Consider the following 26944-nt stretch of genomic DNA (forward strand, 5'->3'; position numbering starts at 1 on the left):
TCTTTTTCAAGGATGCTTCCTAAACCTAAAATTCCTGATCTCTGTCCTCTGCTAGCAACAATAGGCTGCCTAAACTCTATTTTAGAATTTAGAGATTGGAGCATTGGTGCTGCTGATAAAATTTTTCCTGACAACTGTAGTTTGATAAATAGCTGCATTATTCGACAATTTTTTTACCCATTTCCCTTGGATGGTACAAATTCCTTCGATGAAACCGTACGTGAAACGCCAAACAATCTATTCCCATTGTTGAACTGGAAAGTATTAGCCATGTTACTCAATAACCAGAAGAAACAAATAGAGAAGAACTAGAATCATGTTCTTCTTTTCTTCTTATGTTTCAGCTGACTGAGAAAATTAAGGCGTTGTTTGGTAAAACGGGTATGAGGGTCACGAGTGACTATGAAAGTTAATAATACTTTATACATAATATTTGGTAGACCATTGTAGGAATTATTTAATGGAAATAACAATGGTACTTAGTTGTATGTTGCTCCCTTATCATCCTTCACTAATAACTTAAGTTTTAAACCCATTAATTTATTAGTCGAATTAAAGTCAAATAAAAACCATTCCCATTCCAAACGAAACAGGTAAGAAAGAATGATAAAAAAAAACCCACATTACAATGCGAATTATTAAAGTTATACCTGCCAACTTGCATAGTCATTGGAATACAAATCTTTCCAAAACTCTTCTGATAAGATCATGCTACCACCGGTCATTGATCTCATAAATAGATGGTAATCCCTCGATGAGGGAAAAATTATTTCTAGATAAGAAAAATGGAAAATGCACATTTTGTGGTTTAATTACGTGAATGAGTGAATATGCACATTTTTGTCATTTATGTAATCATATACAAGTATGCCCAAACATCTCATTTTAGCAAATCAACATGGTAACTGGAGGGAGAGGGGCAACCATTCCGGAAGGTTTTGTGCAAAATGCACAGCATGTAAATTTGCATGCATATGATGTAACTTATTTTCAACAATGTGTAACTATAAAATAAAATTTTGTAAACACTGTATATGATGTGAAAAATAATACTCCCTCCCTTTTTTTATAACTGACGTTTAAGAAATTTGCTCTTAAGTACTTTTATCTGTCGTTGTATTATCCCCATGCAGCATTAATTATTTTTTCACAATTTTAACCTTTTATCTCTCTTTACCAATACAGGGTTCTTAATTACTACTCCTAGTAATTATTACTTCTCTCTTTGTTTTTGGCCTAGTAAAACAACACCATTTAATACTCTAGTGAGAGAAAACATGAGTGAATTGGACAATTAATGAGGGTACAAAAGGAAAGTAGTGTATAGATTTAAACAATAAAAAACTTTGCTTAATTGGTGTGCAAAACCTTAAACGTCAGCTATAAAAAAAGGGAGAGAGTATGTAACATGTAATCTGAATTTTAAATTCTTTTTTTTTTTTTTATCAAATCTTGGCCATGATTATGCTAAAACAGTTGCCGTTCCTGCCCCCTCCCTTAACTTGAGGAAGTCTGCATTTCTTTTCGAGATTAGCAATTTAGCATATTCGATTTAGGGACTGCATAGTCAAGTTTAGAATAATCCCGTATGGACACTTGTCACGTGTTTCTTGGACGTCTCAATCGCCGAACTATCTTTGAATAGTATTAATCGAATGCACGTCAATTTTTTAGGCTCCTCACGTATTGGATGGATGCACCAAAGGTCACATTCTACGTGGTCCAACAAGAAAAATAAAATAAAAAGTTGGCCCAGTGACACATTGACTAAATTGTCACGTGTGCATATTTCTACACAAAAAACAAAATAGCTTTAAAATTTTCTCCACCATATACTTCAAAAACATTTGTGTAAGTTAATGTTTGGAAGTCTTTGTTCGAGAGTGACAACTATGTGAATTGGGACAAGTATAGTTGACATCAGGTGTGGTATAATGTAATTTTGTAGCCGGGTGCAATTGTTGAATTTGGTTCAAGATTTTACGTTAAAGTCACGTTGTCTTGTACATTCAATTTTGAAGTACAAAAATTTACACTTGTAATAAAACTCTATGAGAGAGACAGAATTATATAAGATTACAGCAATTATACAAAAAGCATGAAAATCTCCATCTTACCTGTCCCAAGTTGAAACCTAGGTACCAGAAATATTGTGGCCTTTGAATTTTGCAGTTTAGAGAGATTTCCTGGCATAAGCTTACTATTCGAAACAATTTAAAGATGTCCTTTTAGTAACAAAATTGTTATACCTGTCCTTTGAGTTAGCCGAGATGGTAGAGTTGGTGTCATACCTTCGTGTCAATCCAGATTCGAGTACATAGAGTTGGTGCTATTGTACAGGACGAGATTTACCTAGTGCGTACTCTCGGGTAGCGGTTGCGGGTTCTCTTATCAATAAAATGCTAATCCGGGTTCGAGTTGGTTGAGTTGGTGCTATTGCACGGGACGAAATTTACCTAGTGCGCACTCTCGGGTAGCGGTTGTGAGTTCTCTTGTCAACAAAATGCCAACCCAGTTTCGAGTTGATAGAATTGGTGCTATTGCACGGGACGGGATTTGTGCAGTGCACGTTCTCGGATAACGGTTGCAGGTTCCCTTGTCAGAAAAAAAAAATCGTTATACCAACTCTTTCAGTTGCTACGAAATCCCTCAGATGTTTTTTGGTTCACTTGGTTAATGAGCTGCCTAATTCCGGTAAGGTTAATTAATAAAGCTCGTTACTTTGTGGTTTTATGACTCAAAAGTGTTAGAATTCTTACTATTGTCGATAAGTCCAATAGTGTATTTGGTTTTATTGTCGATAAATTGACCAATCCAACTGAGCAAGAGATAGATCACCAAGTATTAAGAAGAAGAAAAAAAAGATAAGTGAGTATTAATTTTTGTATCTAGTACAATTTGCCGTCCCCCTTACATGATGAAAAGCAATCGATAATTATGGAGCTGGAGCCTAACAATGCCGCCCTTTAATATTCAAGATTGTTCTGTTTTTGTTGCCTCACTGGCACATAGAATGGAACTACGGAGATGGAAAGATGAATTGGATAGTATAAAAGGAAAGAGCGTTGAGTGGTTTTAGATTCAAAACACCCTACTTACACTAAAAAAATAAAAAACAAAAAAAGAATGGGACTTGGGATGGATAAAATTTGATGTTAGGCTTGTCTATATTTCCATGTATTTAATAGGGGAACTTGTGTACAATAACACAACATTGTTTTTTTCATATTAGTATTGGTGTATTCATCGTGCCTTGTTTACTTGTCTTTAACAAGCCTATTGGTACCCACCTATGATCTATTTTCTTAGGCCCAAGAACTCCTCCATGAATAAAATAATTGACTTGTAGCATGAAATATTCGTAGATTTATTCACATAGCAAATGAAAATTTGCAAGCAAAGTTGTACCTGTCTGAAGTCCAAGGAAGGAGTAAGATTGTGTAAGAGGAAGAAACTGTCACCGCTCACAGAGTACTTGGCTATGGAGGCAGATTTGGGCAATAAAGCAAGTTAAAGACTTTCGTAGCCACGCAACTATTGTACTGACAATCATTTTGGCCACATAAAATCTGCCGATCCTTTGCTCTGGTTTTACATAGGCACAATTGGTTTTTGACATTAATGCAGTTTTTTTTTTCCCTAAAAGTGATAAATGCTTATAAACGTCGTTGCATTCATATATTAAGTTAGCGTACATGAATAAAATTTTCACATAAAATAAAATAATATTAATGTGCATCAGATCATGTACAACATATAATAACCATGCAACTGCACCAAAATCTCAATTGTATCTGCCCTAACCTGCAATGGGGTTTTACATCTTTCAGTCTGGTGATGGTTATCAATACTTGTTTCTTTGCTAACTTCTCATTTTAGGAAAGTGCATTATTACTTTTCAAAGTGATCAAGCAAACCATTTTTGATTGACTAATGCAGAAAAGGTTGAAACTTCCGGGAAAGAAGTTCCCAATCGTAACTCGTCAATCGTGTGGGAAATTGGAAAATCCTGCGAGCTTCCTTGTCATGTATGCCACTAACGTTGCTGCTGCTATTGTTGAATTTGGCTAGGAATTTTCTTTTTGTGATGTGAAAAGACTGGTTGCGTTTTCTTCTTTCATATTAATGTTTAGTGCATGTTTGACATAGGTTATGCTGCCATTATGGCCTTATTTTTTTTTTTTTTTTTTGACAAGAGAAACTACAGCTGCTATTTGAGAGTGTGCACTAGATAAACCTCACCTCGTGCAATATTTCGCTAATTACACGGAGGGGCAAGACGTATCAGGCAAATCCTATACGACGATATTTGATCCCGGCTTGGTCCCAGGAGAGATTTGAACTCAGATTGATAAGAAGGCATGACATCAACTCTATCATCTCGGCCAACTCAAGGGACGTAATGGTCTTATTTTCTACCACATTTGCCTTTGGTTAAATGCCCGTTGTGTCATCTTGCCACCTGGTTGTGGCAAGATTTCAAATCCAAGTTGTTTTTGTTTGGAAATTTTGGTAAATGTGAACTGAAAACTTTAATAAGATGTTTCTCTGTTTGTTTTACCTGCTTGATTTATCTGCCTTTTTATCCTGTAGGACCAAAGATAGGACAAAGGTAAAAATACTATAAAGTCGACCAATGAGAAAATAACATCAAAACCTTTAGATGATAGTCTTTGCTTGGAGGAATTCTATCATGGCAAGTGAATGCCCATCAATGGGGTTAGCAAATAACAACCGTGATTGTTTCTTTGGTCCATCTTTCAGGGGGAAAAAAAAGAACAAAATATAAGATTTTGTGAAATATTATAATCAATTTACAGTTAACTTGTTCCTTGTTCTTATTATTTTTATTAGAACTGATTTCTATACAGTTAATTTCGACCCTGAGAAAAATCCATTATTAAAAAAATACATATTTGGTTGACTCATTTGGGTAAAAATATTTAAAAAAAAAAAATCCAATGATTGTGAAAAAGTAAAAGAAATTTCAATTAGTCCCAGAGTTCGAGTCGCTAAACAAAATTTTATGGAGATATGTGGTACGAATTGTAGTGAAAAAAAAGGAACAAAAAATGAAAGGGCAGAAAGGGGAGAAGGAGAGGAGGAGGGGGAGAGGGGGCGGTGGGGAGTAGGTATGTGCTTGACTGCCGATGGTTGTAGGATTCACCACCATGACTTCTTGAATCATGAGCCCATTAGTTTACAATTGTCACATGCGTCAAAACTCAAAAGGGGCCTCCTTTAACAGTACAAAAAAAAAGAAGTTATAAATAGACTAATTTATTATGCAATTATTGCACTTGCTCCAACAAGGTTGATTCTGACCGCAAGAATTATTGCATTATTCTTCTCTAAATTTGATGTAAATATTTATCCGTAAAATGTTTATTCTACTTTGTACATGCAGGAAGCTCCGGATTTCTCAGGAGAAGTTCCTGTCAGCATAGTTGGAAAACAAGATGAACCAGCCAAATGCGGTTGCTTTGAGTTGGTAAAGTGACAAATAAATAATTTAGAAGAACAAAGCAGTATTTATTGATCCAAACAAACAAGAGGGGAACAAAGAAATGCAAGAAAGGGATAATAAATAAATCATTTGTATCGCTATTTTTTCTTCAAAAAATTTTTGCGTTTTCCATGAACAATTTTTAATCACCTTTTTATTTCACGTACATCAAATCGCTTCAATACATGTTTCTGCAAAAACTCTAGAAAATAGTAATCCAAACAAGCCTTCGAAAGACATTTTGTTTGAATAGGGTTGGGAGATTTTACCCGTTATTGTAAGCATTAACAAAGGTAATTCAAGAAGTGACAAAAATTTACAACCATAAGGGAGCTCATGCTTTGGGTGTATTAGCTGCTCCTTGTTCTGATTTTGTTTGTCGATGCTGGCTGTCTTTATAGTCAATTTTGATTATGAATTAACCCACTATTAAAAAAAAAAAAGTTCGGCCGATTAGTTTTAATTAATAACTAATCAAATCTTAAATTTTCTTTTCAAAAAATTTTCAGTCCCCACATTTCGAGGGTGGAGGAGAGGGATATATGAGATGCATGTAGTCACAAACAATTAATATTTTGGAATTCAATGGTCCGAGGTTTATGTCGTTTCAAATGGCATTTAATTTACCCAAGTATCATTTTTTGTTTAAGAGATCGGTTGTGGGGTTTTAAGCCACAAAAAAAAAAAAAAAAAAATTGTTGGTGCTTGTGGGATACTTTCAAGACTCGGCACCAAAGAGTGACGAATTGACCAATTGATTATGCAGTATTGCACTTGTTTCAACAAGGTTGATTCTGACTGCAAGAATTATTGCATTATTACAAACACAAACTGCTATATTAACGTTGCTTTCTAAAGAAAATTGGCTGATATAATTCTTAGCAAAGGTTCCTGTCAGCTCAGTTGAAAACAAACAAGCAATTGTGGTTTTTCTGAGTTGGTAAAGGGATAAACAATTATGAAGAACAAGCAGTATTTATCGATCCAAACAAAGCTTGATAGAAACAAAGAAACACAACAAAATGATCTGGTAAAATGGCCTATTTAGTACTCCAACTTTTTAGGTTACACCATATACATTTGGTCATTATCATAATTTAAGCAATTGGGACCTGCCTCTCAAGTCTCCCTTTTTTTTTTTATCCTTCCTTTGATCGGATTTGGCTCCTCTCCATTGAATTTTCCCTCCATTTCCCATAATGCATATTTAGATATATGATATGTGTCTTCATTTGTTAACAAGGGTTAGAATTTTATTTTTTTTTATAAGAAACAAACATATAGTTTTATTACTGAGATTATTGGAAATCATCCAGCACAATTTGCATGACAAAATTTGGAGGAAAATTCCAAAAGAAATTCAGAAAGGCTAGCATTCTTAGCTTGATTGGCCAAAGTATGTGCGACCTTATTTGCTTCCCTTAGAATCCATTTGACATCAATACAGTGTTGATTGAGTAAAACTAAATGCATGTCCTCAATAATCGGGCCTTTTAGGTTAGACAAAATGTCTTCCTTATCAAGGATGAGCTTAACAATTGAGGCTGCATCTCCCTCCAAAATAAAACTTGGAATCATTAGATTTTTTGCCAGGTAGACCGCTTCCCTGGCAGCGTGGGCTTCAACTAATTCTGTACTCACAGCACTAGCAAATCTCTTTGCAAGGCCAGAAATAAAAGAACCTTCATGGTTACGGATCACTACCCCAGCACCAAAAATTTTATTGACTTGTGGATATTGCAGCATCAAAGTTAATTTTAAAGTGGGGAGAAGGTGGAGCTGACCATTTCAGTTGTGTACCCTGAGATGAAGTCCTAATAGGTTGAATATTGGCCTCATGAAATTCTTTAAGGCTGTGTGTTGCAAAGTTGACTAAGGGCAGAGGATCCTGAATTTTGCCATTGAACAAAGCTGCATTCCTATTGCTCCAGATTGCGTAACACAATATAGTGAAAATCTCACAATCCGCGGAGGTCAGTGGGCGAATAACCTCTTTATACCATAGCTCAAATCTGGAATGATGGCACCTGTGAATTTTTCGTTCGAGAGAAGCAAGAGCCCAGACTTGTACCGACGCTGGACAGTAGAAGAAAATATGGGATAAATCTCCATAGCTCTCTTTGCAAATAGCACAATTGAGATCTGATATGATTCCATGCTTCATGAGATTATCATTTGATGGTAATGAGTTGTGACAGGCTCTCCAGAGTAGATGCTCTCAAGAGTAGCGCTTCATGAGTTGTGACAAGACTTAGAATTAGTTAAACTTAAAATTATCATATCCCGTTCTAATAAATGTAAACACATGTCATACATTCAAATGTATATTGTGAGAAATGGAGAGAAAATCTACTAGAAAAAGGTCAAATCCTTCCTGATCCCCTCCCAATCTCTAGCCTAATTGCTCTACATCTTTTTTTTTATCTTTAATTTTTTTCCATTTTACTTTTCCCCTCTTTCGTCAAGTTGACAGACTAATTTCCAAAATTACCCCTCTTTCGATGATAAAAGAAAAACGTCAATTTGGCCTTAATTAGATGGACTAAACAGGCTAACATGTATTAGCACAAGGACCAACTCAGCTGAAATAAAAATTTGCAAATGAATTATGCTTTAACAATAAAATATTGGGCGACTAAACATGCCATTTATCTAACAATTACAAAGATTAAAAAGAAAACTTTTTTTTTTGTGCATATTCTTGCTCAAACATACAAACTTGGGATGCAATTTGATAGAATCCCCCATATCTAAATAGTTTGAGCTAGCCTACACGTTCCTAATTAACTTACTATTAAAAACCCAAGTGAATTATTTCAAACAATCTTTGCAAGTAAATACATACGCACTACATGATTTCCTTTTTCCTTAAAAGGCACGATTTCCTAAATATTGAGTCTCTAGCAGTTTTTCAGAGTTTTACAACTAAGGTATTTGATATTGTTGCTTGAGATAGGCTAGGCAAAGAATTCTAATGACAAACTGCATCTTTGCGGTAACAACTTCTAAACCGATTGGATTTTCAACCTCTTTGGAGGGATCATATGGTGGGCGACAATTGACATCACGCAATCAACTTTTATAATATGCTAAGTACCACTTTCTTATTTCTCATATCATTAATTAGAATAGTAATTTTGTGAGCCACCACATCTACTTATTCTTAATTAAATTAGTTTTGCTAATATATTGGGCGAATTTCCATTTATTATATCTTTTGAGAAAATATGATAAATGAAGATTTGGTATCTAATTTGGTAAGGTAGTATAGTACCAAGTACTTGCTTGTTAAAATTACTCTCTGTGCTATAGCTCATAGGTCATTCCTGCTTCCTCTGAGGGTTATCAAACACCTAGTTGCTTTACCTTAAATTCCTCTTCAAGAAATTGTATGCATAATTTATCAAAATTCTTTTGCTAATTCCAGCTCCCTTTCCTGCAATCACTTCTTGTTCCTCTACTAAGTGAAAACCCTGCATGCCATGCCTTGTTCAACAACTCAATGCCCCTTTCAACTTGTTTTACACCCTTGTATATTTGTTCTTGATCATCTTGCTTTGGGTTCTCTTGGTCATCAGCTTTCATTACTGAACACGTGTAGTCATTGCTAATGAATCCCTTCAACCTTTCTATCAACATATTTTTGAAGGGATCTTGCTCCTTTTGCACATCTGTGTAGCCGTATCTCACCACACAGTGGAACACATTAAGATCATTAGGTCAAACCCTACGAAACAGGAAGCGTTCTTCGACTGGTACTTTACTAATTTGCAATGATTTGATGGAAACAAATACAAAGACTAAGTGGATTGTCAGTATATTTGCCACATAATGCTTAAAGATAGGTAGGATTCCTTGCACAAGCTCTGAGTAGAAGACTGCGAGGCCAGGCATACGACTAGGGTTTGTGTCCATAACAATTTGGTTGTGTTAGCGTACCTCATCCGTATCCCTTATCTTGTTAACTATACAATGAAGATAGAATTAGTCTTTATGTTCGTATATAAAACTAGTTGTACAATAATATTCCAGTACGTCTAAGAGAATTAGTCTAGGAGTCTGCTACTTAGACTAGGAGTCCACTACTTATTCTTTATATAAACTTTCGGTTGTACCAGAGCACTAACAGGTTTTTTCAATGAATAAGATTACCGTTTCTTGTCATGGTATCAGAGCCATGATCCTTCTAGCTCTACTCTCCATATTTTGATTCTCTTTTGTGTTTCTTCTTGTTACGTTGTTGGAATAATGGCGGAGCAAATCGGATCACAGAATCTAGGATATTCCTCGACTGGTAATTTGCTTCGTGATCCAAGCTCCCCATATTTTTTGACCTCTGCCGATTACACCAATGCTTCGTTAGTCCCAACGTTGCTTGACGATGACAATTATCAACGGTCGAAACGAAATATTTTGAATTCTTTGAGAAGCAAAAATAAAATCCCATTTGTGAATAGAGAATTGCCACAACCGAAAGTTGGAAGCCGTGAAGCATTGTTTTGGAGTAAATGTGATGTGCTTGTTCTTTCGTGGCTTATCAATTCAATTAGTCCGGATCTGCATGATTCAATCACTTATCATGACTTGGCTAGGGAACTTTGGGTGGATTTGGAAGAACGTTTTGGTCAAAGCAATGAACCCAGAATCTATGAAATAAGAAAGGACATTGCTTTGTCTACTCAAGGAACAGCTTCGGTGACCACTTTATACTCCAAACTTAAGGCCTTATGGGACGAGTTGAGTGCCTATTCAAAACCTCCAAATTGCTCATATGGGGCATTGAAAGAATGGCTTGCTAAAAGGGACAAAGAGTGCTCACACCAATTTTTGATGGGATTGGATGAAAAATTTAAAACCATTCGATCTCAAATATTGGCGACTGAGCCTCTCCCCTCACTTAATCGTATATTTAACATGGTTAAGATGGAAGAGAAGCAACTGAGTCTTCTTGGTCCACAAGATTCTGATGGGGCAAGAGCTTTCTATGTTCAGCAGCAGCAGCCACGATCTAGTTCTGTTAGACGGCAACCATCTCAATACGGTTCTGAGATGCTCCATGTTTGGCGAAAGCAAGGCCAACCATGTCAGAATGGAAGTCAATCTTTGAAACAGCCCAAATTACGATGTGATCATTGTAATAAGACTGGCCATACAATGGATAGGTGTTGGGAGCTTATAGGGTATCCGAATAATTGGCAATCTTCAAGGAAAAATCCCACCGCTGCAAATGTGTGCTCGGATGATACAACAAATTCTTCAATTTCCACTACTTCAGTTAATGGGTTGACAGCCGCACAGTATGAGCAACTCTTGTCATTGTTGAATAGTGACAAAAACACTGGCTCGATTAATTTTGCTGGTAATGTAACCCATCCTTTAACTCCAAATTCCTTATCCTCTTGCTGCACTTGGCTACTAGACACAGGTGCTACTCATCACTTTATAGATGATAAAACTTTCTTGTTTGACCTAGTTAAATAAAAAAAATTCACTAATGTATTCCTACCCGATAGTACTGTGAAACAACTCTGCGAATATGGTAGTCATCATTTGAACTCCCCGATTACTTTGCATAATATTTTGCATGCTTCGAGTTTTCACTGTAATCTTATTTCTGTCAGTCGTCTCACCAAAGAACACAATTGTGTTGCCCTAATTTTTCCTGATTTTTGTGTTGTCCAGGACCTATGCTCGAGGAAATTGATTGGGATAGGTAACGAATGGGATGGTCTTTACTACTTCACCACAGACTATACTGAGTCACGACATGGCAAAGCTAATACGGTTGCAGGATCCGCTGTTCTATGGCATCAAAAGCTAGGTCATCCTTCACACAATCGGTTGGAGTCAATACCCAACTTTTCTCATATTTGTTCTAATAAAATTTGCCAAGAATGTACTGTGTGCCCTTCAGCAAAGGCTTTTAGACAAGTTTTTTCTCCAAGCATTCATAAATCTGTGACTCCTTTTTATTTGGTTCATATTGATATATAGGGATCCTATCAAACACCTTCAAGTTCTGGGGCTCATTTTTTTTTAACTCTTGTGGATGACTGTACTAGAACAGTTTGGACATATTTATTAAAACATAAGAATGAAGTTTGTCATGTTTTTCAAAATTTTTATTCTTTGATTCAAACTCAATTTGGATTTCAAATTAAACAAATCAGAAACGATAATGCACTAGAACTTACTGAAGGTGCCATGGCATTATTCTGTAGAAATAAAGGGATTGTTAATCAAACTTCTTGTGCTGGTACACCTCAACAAAATAGGATTGTCGAGAGAAAACATAGAGACATCCTTAATGTGGCTCGTGCTCTTAGGTTTCAGAGTAACTTGCCCATTAAATTCTAGGGGGAACGTGTTTTAACTGCTACATATATTCTCAATCGACTCCCCACATCAGCACTTGGAAGTAAAACCGCTTTTGAAGTTCTTTTTGGCAAGCCACCAACGTATAATCATTTTAGAGTATGTGGTTGTTTGTGTTATGCTGTTAATCCTCTACAACTTTTGGACAAGTTTCAACCTAGGTCAAGGCCCAGTGTGTTTGTAGGCTACCCTCAAAATAAAAAGGGTTTCAAAGTTTACGATTTAGAGACAAAAAATTTTTTTGTTCCCGCGATGTATGCTTTCATGAAATCATTTTTCCTTTCAAAATTCCTTCTAGTACATCATCTTTGATGCTGTCTTCCGCCTTAACACCTAACACTCCCTTACTTGTTCTTGATAATGATGATCAATGTGTTGATTCTCTTTATAATTCTGGTCCAGAAGTGCACAACTTCGATGCCACTCTTTCCTCAAGTCCTAATCATGAGCTCTCTGCTACGGATAATCGTGTTGAAGAGATTCAGATTTCTCCACCACACCAAGAACAACGGATCCGAAGACCACCTGCTTACCTAAAAGACTATGTTTGTGATTATCCTAATAGTTCCTGCCACTCCAATTCACTTTCCACTTCCAGAGTATCAAGTACTCCCTATCCTCTTAATTCTTATCTCTCCAATCATCGCTTTTCTCCATCCCATCAAGTCTTTCTTGCAGCTTTATTAACCAAGATTGGGCCTTCTACTTACTCTGCAGCTAGTCAAGATGAAAAGTAGAGGTCTACCATGAAAATTGAACTTGATGCCTTAGCTGCAAATCATACATGGGATCTTGTGCTCTTGCCGACAAGAATGAAAGCAATTGGTTGTAAATGGGTGTATAAAATTAAATATAAATCAGATGGTACTGTGGAGCATTATAAAACTCGATTAGTGGCAAAAGGATATACCCAAGAGGAGAGACTAGATTACACTGAAACATTTTCTCCTGTAGCAAAGCTAACTACAGTGCGGTGTTTAATGGCTGTTGCTGCGGCTAAAAATTGGGAATTACATCAACTTGATGCGAATAATGCCTTTCTCCATGGTGATTTACATGAGGAAATATACATGATCCCTTCCCTTAGATATTTACCATCTGGTGACAAGAGGGTTTGTCGACTTCATAAATCTCTTTATGGTCTTAAACAGGCATCCAGGAAGTGGTTTTCTAAATTAACTCTTGCTCTCAAACAATATGATTTTTTTCAGTCTTAAGCAGATACTACTTTATTTACCCTGAAGACTAATACCAGTTTTCTTGTAGTTTTGGTGTATGTCGATGATATGATAATTGCAGGAAATGATTCCTTTCAATGCCAAAAATTTAAACAATTCTTGCATGGACGGTTCCATCTGAAAGATCTTGGCCCCCTTAAATTCTTTCTCAGTCTTGAAGTTGCCAGGAATCCTGAAGGAATTTTTTGAGTCAGCGGAAGTATGCTCTAGATATTTTAACAGATAGGTCTCAGTGGTGCAAAACCTAGTTCAATTCCAATGTCTCAACAACACCAATTGAGGCGTTCAACCAGTACGCCCTTGGCTGATCCGTTGTCTTATCGTCGTCTTGTGGGTTGACTTTTGTACCTCACTATCACAGGACCAGATATTCTGTATGCTGTTAATATTTTGAGTCAGTACATGCATTCCTCTACATTAGATCATCATGATGCAGCAATGAAGGTTGTTCGATACATTAAGAATTCTCCAAGTCAAGGATTATTTTTTCCTTCTCAGAACAATTTGCAACTCATAGGTTATTACGATACTGATTGGGATGCTTGTCCTACGACGTGACGCTCTATCACGGCTTATTATATTTCTCTTGGGAATGCGTCTATCTCCTGGCGTACTAAGAAACAACTAACTATGAGCCACTCGTCTGCTGAAGCTGAATATCGTGCCATGGCCGGTACCACTAATGAATTGTTATGGTTACGAGCTTTATTATTTGATCTCCCCATTCCTCATTCACAACCGATGCATCTGTTTTGTGACAACCAAGCTGCACTTCATATTGCTACCAATTTTGTCTTCCACAAGCATACCAAAAATATTGAGATGGATTGCCACTTTGTTCGTGAACGGATTCAATCCAATGAGCTTTGTACCCATTTCATTTGTTCAGAGGATCAACCTGCTGACTTGTTCATCAAAGCACTTGATTTTAGTTCTTTTCAACTATTATTGCGGAAGCTTGGTGTTTCGTTCCTCTACACTCCAGCTTGAGGAGGGCAGTTAGTGTACCTCATCCGTATCCCTAATCTTGTTAACTATACATTGAAGATAGAATTAGTCTTTGTATTCGTATATAAAACTAGTTATATAATAATACTCTAGTACGTCTAGGAGAATTAGCCTAGGAGTCCGCTACTTAGACTAGGAGTCCGCTACTTATTCTTTATATAAACTTTCGGTTGTACCAAAGCACTAACAGGTTTTTTCAATGAATAAGATTACCGTTTATTGTCAAGTTGAGCTTCTGCGGAGAAACCTTGTGCTTTAACTCGAAGGTGTCCTTTCTGTACACATTGTTCCAGATGAGCATTATTAACATTAGGACCATTGCAAAAGCTAATAGCAAGTAACTTTCTTGATCGAACTTGTAGGAGATGGAGCTTAGGTAGAGAACCTCCACCGAACCAATGACCAGCACGCATAAGATCACAAAAATAACGTACAATTTTCAAATCATAACAAAGACCACTGCTATCCCTGCAACATTCAAGCAACAATTTACATCAGTACGTTAGCCAAAAAAACAAAAATGGATTACAATAGTCACTAGAGTATTGGATTATGTACAACAATTCATGCCAAGATATGACCACAAGATCTCATTATAATTTTGCATGGTCCGGAAAATTTAGTTTAAACAAAGTCAAATGAATTTCAATCTTTCAAATGGTTGAAGTTGGGATGTGTAAACATCCCTCTACCATAAACATGTACTACAGTTGGTTCTAATTGCACTTGATAATGATTGAGACCATTTCTGAATGATTATCAAAATGTAGAAGATAGGAAAAGGAAAAAAATGAATCGGTGGTTTAATTATTTACCATATGCATTGCCAGTCTCTGCTATCGTCCTGAACGCACCAGTGACAACAACACAAGAAATCATAAGAAGGAAATTGATTTCTGGTATGTAAACTTGCCCTCCATACATGGTTGATGTGTGAACAGTTTTTACACGAGAAAAACATCCTAGTAAAAGCGATTGTTGGATAATGAAGAATATCCCGGAGGTCATGGCTTGACTTGGTATGATCGAAGCCAAGATAGCTATCACAAATGTTGGCCTATTAATAAGACCCATATTAGGCAATTTTTTTAGGCAAATATTTATTCTTTATTACTATCCAGAAAAGCTTTACAAAGGAGAGTCAAGAATCTCTACATGCATGTACAAACACAAGTGTAACTACACTATAGAATTCAGTAGTCACCTAAAGAAATGAAAATCATGACTACTACTACATAGTAACTGGGGAGACAATTAAGTAACCTAATTAGCAACAAAAGGTAATTTAATTAGTATTATTTATACAAGTAAAATTACACATCCATTCCATTATAGCCTGTAAGAAGATGCACAAGTTGGTCAAAGTACCAATAACTATTCCAAAGGTATATATACCATTGCAATATTTTTTTATAGATATACACATTCAAATAACCAACACCTAAGATGACGTATATTTTCATAAACTGATTATATCTTATACATCACATTGTATAAGGCGTTTACAGACAAACTAGTACTACTCATACAAGTAAAATTACATTTACTAAAAATCAGTACAACTTGTTGCTGCAATGACTAATTGCAATATGCATGTGGACAACTAACCACATGTTCAATAATTTGTACACATTGTACTTGGTCGGTTACATGGTGTAAATTATTTCAACCAGATTGTATATTCATTAAGTATTTATGTACTTGCCCCTCATTGAAGTAAATTATCTATCTAATTTAATGCGCTCTCATAAGCACTAATGGTCAATTTAATAGGCGATCAAAACAAAAAGCCATCTAGTAAAAAATCTGATATAAGGTTATTAATGAGTAACATGTTTTACATTCTAATAAACACGGTATACATCGCACAGGTTGATGAGCAACCCTAGGGGAAGACTCTCCTAGAATCTCCCAATTTTGTAATATCAGAGTTGGACCTTTTTTTCCATTGAAAATTGAACTCGATTGTTCTCATGAACTCAAGACCTTTGACACACGAAGGTTATCAGTAGCCTTAAGCAAATAATGATGGATGAAGAGACACCACGATTAGAAAACAAACTAATCGATAAAGTCTGATTTGAATTCTAAACTATGAACTCAAGAATTCAAGAGTAAGTTCGATTAAGAACTTGAAGGAAAATTTCTCACGATTTCTGGTTGTAATATTCCGTCCCTTTCTCATACAAGATGTGCCTTTTATAGGTTAGAATTAGGGCAAATTCGTTTGGAGTAAGGATTGACAACTCACCTACCTAAACTAGGAATAGGAATTCGGCCCATATAAAGAGCCATCTCTTTATGGCTTCTCGATAAGGCCCAATAATTAATAAAATCTACTAAAAGGATTAAAACTAGAGGACAACATGTCCTTTGTATAATTAACAAACTACTAAACTAGGCAGCTTTAAAACAATTACTAACTAAGCTAACAAGTATGAAATCATTCTTTCACTTCAAACATACAAGTGAACAAGGTAACTTCATGGTCTACCAAATTTTCAAACTTAGCTTACTCTTTGCTTGTATGGTGAATGATCAAGGCTCTCGTAAAACTTCCTTCACTCTCTTGGATCTTGATCTTGTTATCGGACCACCAATGTTGACCAAAGGATGTTTGACCCAAGGTTGAAGTTGTTGCGTACCCATATCCACATCATTACTGATGAGCAACCCTAGGAGAAGACCCTCCTAGAACCTTCCAACTTTGTAATATCAGAGTTGGACCTTTTCTCCCCAATGAAAATTGAACGCAATTATTCTCATGAAGTCAAAACCTCTGACACACGAAGGTAATCAGTAACCTTAAACAAATAATGATGGATAAAGAGACACTACAATTAGGGAACAAACTAATCGATAAAATTTGATTTGAATCCTAAGTTATGAACTCAAGAATTCAAGCGTAAGTTCGATTAAAAACTTGAAGGAAAATTTCTCATGATTTCTGGTTGTAATATTCCGTCCTTTTACTCATACAAGAGGTGCCTTTTATAGGTTAGAACTACGGCAAATTCGTTTGGAGTAAGGATTGACAACTCACCTACCTAAACTAGGAATAGGAATTCATCTCACATAAAGAACCAGCTTTTTATGACTTCCCGATATGGCCCAATAATTAATGAAATCTACTATAAGGATTAAAACTAGAGGACAACATGTCCTTTGTGCGATTAACAAACTACTAAACTAGGCAGTTTTAAAACAACTACTAACTAAGCTAACAAGTATGAGATCATTCTTTCACTTCAAATGTACAAGTGAACAAAATAACTTCATGGTCCATCAAATCTTCAAACTTAGGTTGCTTCTTACTTGTATGGTGAATGATCAAGGCTCGTAAAGTTTCTTTCACCCTCTTGGATCTTGATCTTGTCATCGGACCACCAATGTTGATCAAAGAATCCTTGACCCAAGGTTGAAGTTGTTACGTATCCGTATCCACATCATTACCGATGAGCAACCTTAGGAGAAGACCCTCCTAGAACCTCCCAACTTTGTAATATCAGAGTTGGACCTTTTCTCCCCAATGAAAATTGAACGTGATTGTTCTCATTAATTCAAAACCTCTGACACACGAAGGTAATCAACAACCTTAAGCAAATAATGATGGATGAAGAGACACCACGATTAGGGAACAAACTAATCGATAAAGTCTGATTTGAATCATAAGTTATGAACTCAAGAATTCAAGAGTAAGTTCGATTAAGAACTTGAAGGAAAATTTCTCAGGATTTCTGGTTGTAATATTTCGTCCTTTTATTCATACAAGAGGAGCCTTATATAGGCTAGAACGAGGGCAAATCCATTTGGAGTAAAGATTGACAACTTACCTACCTAAAATAGAAATAGAAATTTGGCCCACATAAAGAGCCAGCTCTTTATGACTTCCCGATAAGGCCCAATAATTAATAAAATCTACTAAAAGTATTAAAACTAGAGGACAACATATCCTTTGTGCGATTAACAAACTACTAAACTAGGCAGCTTTGAAACAACTACTAACTAACCTAACAAGTATGAGATCATTCTTTCACTTCAAACGTACAAGTGAACAAGTAACTTTATAGTCCACCAAATCTTCAAACTTAACTTGCTCCTTGCTTGTATGGTGAATGATCAAGACTCGTAAAACTTCCTTCACCCTCTTGGATTTTAATCTTGTCATCGGACCACCAATGTTGACCAAAGAATCCTTGATCCAAGATTGAAGTTGTTGCGCACCTGTATCCATATCATTCCCTCTCTCCTCGAAAGGATTCGTTCTAGAATCTTCAAAGTCTCCTCTTGAAAGCGATTTGTCCACACATCGACGGTCCGCTTAAAGGACAATAATGTTGAAAAAGATGAGTGACTATGAGCCATGATGCATGTCGTTTGGTCACCTTCGGGAAGCTCTCAAACAAGGACATGCGCCAAGGTAGAAAAGAGCTTGTGTAAGGCATGTGAAAATCCCAAGTGGCAATCCAAAACTCTCTAATTAGCCTTTGGTCAGGGATCTTCATATGGACACCTTACTTGTGCAAAGGTGTAAAATCCAGCATTAGTTGACATTGATTTGAATCATCTTATATGGATAAAATGGGAGCAACTTGTTGCATGGATGAGGCACTAAACAACTCGTGGAGGACAGCTTTAGGATCTTGCGTGACACAATTTCTCATCTTCCAACATATAAGGTAGCAAACAATTGAATTCCACTTCATGAGGGTTACTCGAACTAGCACAAGTTGAAGTTGACAAATTGAGCACTTGGCCACCAGCTTTTGACTGTATGAATAAGCATGAAAAATCACCACCTTTAGTTGGAATAAGCATGAAATCAGCTTGTAAGTCTTGAATCAAAACTGAAAAATTTTGGACAGCTTTACAGCTTAAAAAACAAAATAACCTTTAACTTGAAACAAATTTGAAATTGGATAAAGAAGTAATGGTACATCATCAACTAAATGGTAAGAAGGTATAGAACAAGTTTTAAGTGTGAAAACTCCCTTTGCCACTTCATTGTTCTTTCTACCAATTGATTCAACTTGAGAAGACATTGCTAGCCTTTTACACTTTCCTTCAAAATCTGCATAAGAAATACAAGTGTTAGAATGAAAATTATACACAAAAGAAGGTAAAGATGATGAATGAACCATATGTAGCAAATGAGAGTCAAAATTTGGAATTCTCTCTTCATGGTGGGTTTGACTTGATTCCCCTTTGGTATGGACAAATTTGAATTGAAATTGTTTCATGAGATGATTCCAAATAGATTCAATTCCTAAAAGACAAACTACATGAAAGCTAATGAATTGTACAAGTGACTTTGGAATGGAGCATAGTGATAAGTGATTAATTTACGTAATAATTGAATGATATTTTATATTATTTTTAGTCATTTTGGTTATATTATTGAAAAAAATGAATTATTTTGGCTATAATTGGTGAAAAATACTTTTAAATAATTAAATGAGGTTTTATCACTTTTTATTTGAATTTTGTGCATTTTGACAGTTTTGACACATTTTTGTATTTTGGTTATAAATTGAGTTACAATAATTGGATTGAGATGATTCTTAAACCAATTCGAAAATAAGAGATAGATCTACAACTTTGATGAAGACATCTGAATCCAGTTTGAAGGTTTTCCAAGTCAAAAAGCCGAATTACAGTAGCTAATTTCTATTGGTCGAAGCTGAAATAGGGCAGTGAGCAGTCAAGGGTATTTCGGTCATTTTTCAGCTTACACAGATCCAAATGATATGATTTTTAATGCATTGGAAAGCTAACTCAAAGGACTACAAGTTTTATGTTTTGGTCAAGAGCTAAATCAGCTTTTATCATCAAGAAAAGTTCAGTTGAAGTTAACGCAAAATCGGAGCAGAGCTGGAAATTGAACAAAAGTGCACCAAAATGTCACTGTAGCAATCCGGTCGGAACTTGGCCGGATTGTGGTCAGAGAAGTCTGCTCTTTACACGAAAAATTCAATTTCACCTCCACTAAATCACATGTAATGCTAGACATGTGGTAAACATCACCAGCTGTAAAAGGGAAGTGAAAGGCCTCATTTCTTGACTTCTTTCATCTTTATATAGCCAAAACTTGCAAGATTGAAGGGATATAGAGAGAGATACGGGAGAAAACTTGGACTGCAAAAATGTAGCTCTGCCATTCTTCTTAGTGTATGATAGTTTAGCTAGTAGTTCATCCATTCTTGTATATTAGCTAGATTAGGATGAAAATGAAGATGAAGAAGGAAGAGTTGAAACTCATGTGACAAGGGTTATCTCTTTTCCAACTCTTTATCTTTTGTATTGGATTCTAAGTTTAGTTGATATGCAAATTCTGAATTTTGTATTCAATATGTGTCTCTAAAGTTTATACCTTGATTTTGGTTGAACTTTCTATAATTGTTAATGTTTATTATTTGGTTATCTGATTGCTATGATTTGAGCAAGTTATTTAGCACTTTGGCTCTTTATATTATAATTAATCTGATACCATTGATTGTGATTATTTACGGTGTTGTTTCTGCAATAAAAATTAAGATTTAACACTAGTTCTAAAAGTGCTAAACATAGGGAGTACACTTACGAAAGTAAAGGTGCACATATGTAATTTTTAATGATTCATTTCATGTAATTCCACTGAAGAAATGAACTTATAACTAATTTCATAAGCATGAGATAGGTATGCATTAGTTATAAGTATAATTGATTCACTACGAAAATAGGATTCAAATGCATAAGGAAATTACACCATAACTAGCCTAGATGTAGTACATGAGTAGTTAGGGATACCACAATTTAAGGAGTTTTTATTTGTTATTTTGTATAATTTCAGTAGGTTAAATTTGTTATAATTCATTGATAGTCTAAATAATAGAGATGCTTTAGTAATACCAGTAATTGTTCACTCTTCCCTGTGAGATCGACCCGATATATACCATAAACTACTAGTTGACCTGTATACTTGCAGTAAACGGGTGTAATTTGATTTTTTTAACTTGTACGTGTGTAAAATATCAGTCAAGTTTTTGGCGCCGTTGTCGAGGATGATTTGGCAATATCGGTGTGAAGAGTAACTTTATTAGTTTAGACATATTATTAGTTATACTGTGAATGTTATTTTCTGTTATTTTAGTGTTTTATGTGTGTATGCGTTTTATCACCTATTGTTCTTACTAATCTTGCTCTTAAGTTGTTTAAAAGTAATTTTAGGTGATGAGGAGGATAGATCAATTTGGAGGACAATGCTTGAGAAATCGAAGATTGGCAATGGATGGTTACCAAGTGCAAAATTCCTTCAACAGAAGTAACCAAGAATTTACTGAATGCATGTCTTTTGAAGATGGTTTAAGGTGCTTAAAGATTAAATTTGATGTTATGATGTTACAAGTTCAAATGGACATAATTATTCATGAAATTGAGCAAGGGAGGAATGTCAATACTTTTAATTCTTATCATGTGATTTGTGACTTGTGTGGAGGTTATCATGCTATTAATACATGTATGCAAGTACAAAATGTGGATTATTATGATGAATTAGAGCATTACAATTCCTGTTTTGATCGATATAATGCTAATTAGAGCAATTCTCCTACTTATGGTTGGGATAATCAATATATTTATAGTGATTATTCATATTTTTATGATTACCAACCTGAAAGTGTCCAATATGAACCAAAACCATCTTGGGAGTTGGCAATAGAGAAGTTAGCTAATGCACCTCTACCTGGGGAGTTAGAAAGTGAACCATTAGCTAATGATTCTAATGCATCTTGGGAGCTAGCTGTAGAAAATTTTTCTAATCAATTTGATTCAGCCATAGAAAAGCTAGCAAATGCAACTTCCGACCGTTTTGATAGGATTGAGTAAAGAATAGATGAATTAGCTTCTCACTTTGGTAGAATATATGAGCAATTGAATGCATTGTGTGAAATTATTTTCTCTAATAATTTGCAAAAAGATCCTAGCATGAATGATGGAAATGTTGTATGTGAAAATGGGTTGCATTTTGATCAAAATGATGATTCTAACTTGTGTTTCAATGAGGAAATGTCCATTTCACATAATAATATCTTTAGAGCTAACTTTGAATCTCAAGATGTGAGCTTTAATGACTCATTTTTCACCCCTCTTGAGGAGTGTATAAAAAGTACAGGTTTTAAGGTATTCCTACCCAAGATACTCTCATGGAATTTCTTTTGGTAAGTTCTCAAATAGTGTATATTCAAGGTAATATCTATGAAACACTTGAAATATGTAAGTCACTTCCATCTCTCACATCATTAGATCATGTGACTTTTTCTATTAAGTCACCTTACAATGATCCACCACGATCTAAAATGGTAGATTATTCGTTAACTAAACCTCTTTGAAAAGTGAGATGATATAGTCAAGCTAATGACTATAAAGAAGCGCTTGTTGGAAGGCAACCCAACGATTTCTTATTTTTAGTAGCTTTTAAGTTGTTTAAACTAGTGTTTTTGTGTGTTTTATAGGTGGCAATGGCAAGGGTTCATGCAAATTATTTCAAGTGCAAAAGAGTTTATAAGGATTGGAGACCGATGTGAAAAAGGGAAGTTTAACCTTCATTTTTGAGTTTACAATGCTTAATTTCATGTTATGAGATTAAGTTAATTATTTGCATAAAGTTGAAGTGCATCCAAGTGTTTAATTGTGTTCATGACCTATTTGCACTCTTTTGAACCATTTGAGCACCATCATATGCATTAGAAGTGTCAAGGGGACTATTTGATCCAAGAACCTCAACCCTCAATTTCCATTCTACATACTTTTGATTTGTTTTGAGATATTGAGATTCATGTTTAAGTCACTTTCCATGTGTGTGAAGTGTTGAATTGTTAAAAATTTCATTGTAGAACACGAATTGGAGAGTGTGTTTCGAATTAGGGTCAAACTGAAAATTGCAGAAACTTATGCAATAAGTGCAGATTCAATGGATTCGAGGCCTCGAATCCACTTCTGCAATCAGAAAATTTTTTACAACAAAATCCGACCAATTTTGGCCAGATTGACAGGGGACTTCGCAAAAAAAAAATTATTTTGCTCACTGACCAGAATCCGGATTCTGGCAGCTCTTCAGATTCAAGAGGAATCTGTTCACGGATTTCTCATTTTTTTCTTTCCCTGCTCCTTCAACTTACACACAGACTCATACCTAAAATACACACTACTCACTAAACTCACTCTTTTCACCATCTAATTTTCAAACCAACTATACCAAAACACTCCCCTTTCACTTGAGAGATGATTTCACAACTAAAACTTCTTCAAAAACAAGTTTTAATTCGGAATTGAGGTTGAGAAGAACAAGGGTTTTACATCTTTGAACTCTTCAATTGAGGCCGAATTGGAGTGGAATTTTTGGGGGTTTGTTCACCATTTGCATCCATAATCATCAACAAACAAGTTTGAGATAATAAATCTTCACCAAATATTGTCATTTGAATTTTGCCATTTATCACTTTTTTTTCTAATTTTGGGCAATTTCGAATTTTTTCACATTTTGTGAAGTTTTATGCTTTTTATTACGGTTATTGAGCTTATTGATGATTATTGGTGATGTTTAACTCATGAGTTTGTGATTATTTGATGAATTTTTGCTAATTTTATGCTTAATTTGGCTTGGCGACAAAATTGCATATTAAGTGGCCAATGTAGCATTTTAATTAGCTTAGTGGGAGTTTTTGATATTCATGTGAGTAATTTAGCTTACCTAATGAATGTAAAGGTGTTTAATTGAATGATTTCTTGAATTTTTAGGTAATTCTAATAGAAGAGGTGAATTGAAGATGGCCTTAATTGATGAAATTCATAATTGCACTTACAATTTTTGTGGTTCAATAGTTTTTAGTATTTCATGAATTCTCACGAAGGTCATTTATATTTTGGTTTGGTGTGTTTGCCTCCATTTTGAGATTACTTTTGTACTTGATGGGACTTAATCATTGATGGCAAAATGTATAAATAGAACTTATTTTGTTCATAATTGTGGATTTATTGTGTGAAATTAGCTTCCCTTTGTTTTGGATACTAATGCATATATTTGATTAGCAAAGATTAGCTCATTTCATATTTTTATCCCATGAACATTGTATGGTTCCACATGCTTGATCATTTTTTCTTTTTCCTTGACTTGCATGTTTTCTTTTTATTGATTGCAACCTTTTATTTTTAAGAAATTTATTTGTTTTGATTTTGTCTTTTTCAGGGTGCAATAAGTGAATTCTCCATTCCTTCCCAAATACGATTGAAAATTCATCACTGGACCATGGATTTGGATAGCGCAAGGTCATATGAGTAATATTTTCTTTACTCTTTATTTATTTTCCTTTTCTCACATTGAGAACAATGTGAAATTTAAGTGTGGGGAAGGAAATATTTGAACTTGCATTTTAATGCTGTGTGATGATATTTTGTGACTTTAAATGATTAGAAATGTTGGAATTGTGCTTAGAAATCTTGCCATATAGATGATTTGCTTGAAATTGGGTATGTTGGTAGGAAGTTTTGTCCATTGATAAGAGAAAACTCTGTCAAAATTTTTCTAAATTTTTTTCCAATATTTCACTATAGTCCAAAAATTCTTCGAATTTTGCACTTTTATTTAAGAAGGACAAAATTGTTCCAACTTTAAGTGTCTAATTCTTCCACTTTTGAAAACTTTATATGTATTTTGGAAGATTTAATCCTCATTTAACTTGGAAATGATTATTATGCAATTAGAATTTTTGCATTTTAAAAAGTATATTTGGTAAAGTGCGAAAAATTATGTCTATAAATTTTACATGTTTAATGAGTTTTCTTCTCTTTACTTAAATTTGCAAGTAAGTGATTGATATAGTCGATAAAGTTTATACTCTTTCTTTGATTATTTCTATATATTTTTCTATGAGGAAAAAATAAAGAAACAAAGGAGAGAAAAAATAAAAAAAGAAAAGAAAAGAAAGTAAATAAAAATTGTTCTATTCCAATAATTCTTGTACCAAGTAATTGGGGGTTGGCATCTACAAATGTCAACTTTCGCGTAAAAAAGTATTTGAATTAAGAATATGCATATCAACTTGAATAAGTGAAATGTTGAGTAATCGGGGATCTTCACCTAAAAATGTCGATTTTCGAGTCAAAAGGCATTCTCACTATTTAAGTAAAATTAGTGTGAATAAATCCCTTTTAGTTGTAAAATTTTGAGCAAAAAATGATTATAGGAAGAGGAAAGTTATAAATTGACTATGTGATTTGCTTATTTGTGAAATTAAGTTAGGGTGAGAGATTAAATTTAACTTGTTAAAATTAGGGTATAATTATCTTTCCTTTACCTGATATTATGAATATTTAGTGTAAATTGAACAATTGTATAATGATTGTTTTCCAAGTCATTGGGAATTAAATTTGACAAAAATGCATATATTATTTTACCTCTTGAATCATTGTAATTGATTAATGTATGGATTGCTTGAGGATAAGCAATAATTTAAGTGTGGGGGAGTTTGATAAGTGATTAATTTACGTAATAATTGAATGATATTTTATATTATTTTTAGTCACTTTGATTATATTATTGGAAGAAAATGAATCATTTTGCCTATAATTGGTGAAAAATGCTTTTAAGCAATTAAATAAGGTTTTTATCACTTTTTACTTGGATTTTGTGCATTTTGACAGTTTTGACACATTTTCGTATTTTGACTATAACTTGAGGTACAATGATCGGATTGAGATGATTCTTAAACCAATTTGAATATAAGAGATAGACCTACAACTTTGCAGACATCTGAATCCAATTTGAAGGTTTTCCAACTCAAAAAGCTGAATTACAGTAGCTAATTTCTATTGGTCGAAACTGAAACAAGACAATGAGTAGTCAAGGATATTTCAATCATTTATCAGCCTACACAGATCCAAATGAGGTGATTCTTGATGCATTGGAAAACTAACTCAAAGGGCTACAAGTTTTATGTTTGGTCAAGAGCTAAATTAGCTTTTATCATCAAGAAATGTTCAGTTGAAGTTGACGCAAAATTGGAGCGGAGCTGGAAATTGAACAACAGTACACCAAAATGTCACTGTAGCAATCTGGCCGGAACTTGGCTGGATTTCTGGCCGGATTGTGGTCAGAGAAGTCTGCTCTGATTGTAGTCAGAGAAGTCTGCTCTTTACGCGAAAAACTCAATTTCACCTTCACTAAATCACATGTAATCCTAGACATGTGAGAAACATCACCAGCTGTAAAAGGGAAGTGAAAGGCCTCATTTCTTGACTTCTTTCATCTTTATATAGCCAAAACTTGCAAGATTGAAGGGATATAGAGAGAGATACGGGAGAAAGCTTGGACCGCAAAAATGTAGCTCTGCCATTCTTTTTAGTGTATGATAGTTTAACTAGTAGTTCATCCATTCTTGTATATTAGCTAGATTAGGATGAAAATAGATATGAAGAAGGAGGAGTTGAAGCTCACGTGACAAGAGTTATCTCTTTTCTAACTCTTTATCTTTTGTATTGGATTCTAAGTTTAGTTGATATGTAAGTTCTGGATTTTGTGTTCAATATGTGTCTCTAAAGTTTATGCCTTGGTTTTGGTTGAACTTTCTATAATTATTAGTGTTTATTATATAGTCCTTGCATGAGTAGTTAGGGATACCACAACCTAAGGAGGTTTTATTTGTTATTTTGTATAATTTCAGTAGGTTAAATTTGTTATAATTTATTGATAGTCTAAATAATATAGAAACCTTAGTAATACCGGTAATTGTTCACTCTTCCCTATGGGATCGACCCGATATATACCCTAAACTACTAGCTGACC

General features: G+C 34.8%; 1 pseudogene; it reads right to left on the minus strand.

Moving 5' to 3' along the window:
• Window positions 1–8812: 8812 nt before the first annotated feature.
• Window positions 8813–15201, minus strand: LOC113705740 (potassium transporter 5-like; annotated as a pseudogene).
• Between the last annotated feature and the right edge of the window lie 11743 nt (window positions 15202–26944).

This window comes from Coffea arabica, chromosome 8c (assembly GCF_036785885.1).
Source record: "Coffea arabica cultivar ET-39 chromosome 8c, Coffea Arabica ET-39 HiFi, whole genome shotgun sequence".
Lineage (NCBI taxonomy): Eukaryota > Viridiplantae > Streptophyta > Magnoliopsida > Gentianales > Rubiaceae > Coffea > Coffea arabica.